The following is a 1,974-nucleotide window of genomic DNA, read 5'->3' as shown; positions in this document are numbered from 1 at the left end:
TTTTTTTTGGTTCTTTGGATTTTTGTTACGTAATATTTTCCTTCTTGCTTTCATTGTTGAAGTATTTTCTGACAATTATTTCAATCACCTGGCTGAAGTAACTTTATGCATTGCATAGGATCAGAATCGCTTTTCCATGCTTACCGAACAGTCTGTCTTGTTATTTATTACACACTTGTGGTTGTCTTTGCTTGCAATTGTCATTTTCCTTTTGAACATTGTACCATTGCGCTTTTTCCGTGATTTGGCTTATACGGTTGTTAAATCTATGCCCAGAATAGCTTGCTGACGTTTTGCTTGAATCTATGGTGGACATACACTTTCTATAGATACACTTTAAACCCCTGTAAGCCTAGCTTAATTAGCAGGACTTCAAAACAAAAAGGGCTGTGGCATTTTCATAATTTTGTTGCACAAATTGTCATGTAATGCTTATTGTCTTCTTTGAGAAAATGCAAAGCTTGCATCTCTATGAATTTATAGAAAAGAAGTATCTGTGCTAACCTTAGAGAGGCCACAGCTTAGCAACACAATTACGTTATGCACAATGACTGCATGATGCAGAGGCCGGAGGTGATCCTCCTTTTAAAAAAATAAAAAAAAATCATCAGAAGTCCAGCTGCCGCTGCCCTGGCAGACACCTATGACCTTGCCTTAGACACGATGATTGAGAAAAGATCGCGCACACATTCCGTTGCTTCTGGGCTTGTCATGGGGCAAGCTGGATCTGCAAGGAGACCCCCTTCTGCTGAAGTTAAGGTGTCCTCATGACCATTTTCTTCGGGCAGTCGACGAAATCTCTGCTGACCAGTGGCCACTGAAGGTGTCAGGACCAAGCCACCAACCTTTATCCTGTAATGTTAGCATTCCAATGCTGAGTGTCCTCTGTATTTGTTTATGCCTAATATACGTGAGTAATGTGGTGCATTCATAACAAATGGCTCGTGGAGGGGTGATGACAGATGGCACTCTGCGACAACCTCAACAATGTTTTTCTTCTCAGTGCCGTGTGTGTCTTTGTGTAGGTGGTCAGGTCGGCAGGCCGATGTTTCCTGTGTGGGCTGTTGTGACGTTTTTAGCTCAGTTTTCCCTATGTTAATCGGACAACTCGGCTCTTCTTTTTTAATGAATCGAGATCCTCCAGGGCCGACTAAAAAAACAAATGCCTGAAGTAGTTTGTTGTGGAGTAATATATACTGATAACGAATGTGCTGTGTGGACTTAACAATTGAGTAACTTAATGAACTTTCAGCACATGTCCAAAGGTCCGTGGGAGTGCAAAGATAAATTCCCAACAGATTCATTATATTTGCTACAGAGTATAATAAATGGCTGTTTTGCTTGAGAAGTTGTCTTTCCCAATAAGACGAGAAAGTAGTAGCAAATCATATTGGTACGTACCTGGTTTGAAGTAATGTGGTATTTGGCTGTTTAATAAACACTGCTTATGTTCTCTAACGTGATGGATTACATGTTGTAGTATTAATTAACACGTTGTTTAATATTTAACTCCAGATCTTGCGAAACAAGTACGTGTAGAAAGCACCAGCAAACCCAATCAGCTAGCTCTGTTGCGTGGATTTTTCTTCTGGATGGAGGTAACCTCATTCATACCATTTCTTTGATTTTTTCGTAATAACCCTTTTTGCATGCCTGCATAGTATCAAGCCTCTAACAATAATGGCTCCACCGGTTGTTAAAGAACTGAATTGTAATAGTAGTATCTTTTACCTGTTCCCAGTTAGAGCAAATCTATTTATTTTGTGTTTAGGTTACTTCTTTGTTAGTGGATACAGCCCAATATTGACCTGTTAAATATCACGCCAGTATGGTACAAATCATTGCTAATGGTACAAATCATTCTTAATGATTTTATTTGCAGCATTAATCTGTCCTATCTTACTGGCATGGAGTTGCAAAGTACTAGCAGCCACGGTGCATCAGTATGGGTTTTTCCTGTTGCTAATTTTGAAA

The 1,974-nt window shown here is 39.6% G+C and overlaps 1 protein-coding gene across 1 annotated transcript in view; it reads left to right on the top strand.

Moving 5' to 3' along the window:
- Positions 1-1,974, top strand: part of LOC119355908 (ABC transporter F family member 4-like) — a 10,425-nt gene that overhangs the window by 7,780 nt on the left and 671 nt on the right. The window lies entirely within an intron of this gene.

The sequence above is a fragment of the Triticum dicoccoides genome, chromosome 2A (genome assembly GCF_002162155.2).
Source record: "Triticum dicoccoides isolate Atlit2015 ecotype Zavitan chromosome 2A, WEW_v2.0, whole genome shotgun sequence".
NCBI lineage: Eukaryota > Viridiplantae > Streptophyta > Magnoliopsida > Poales > Poaceae > Triticum > Triticum dicoccoides.
This window is presented reverse-complemented; position numbering and strand designations above follow the sequence as displayed.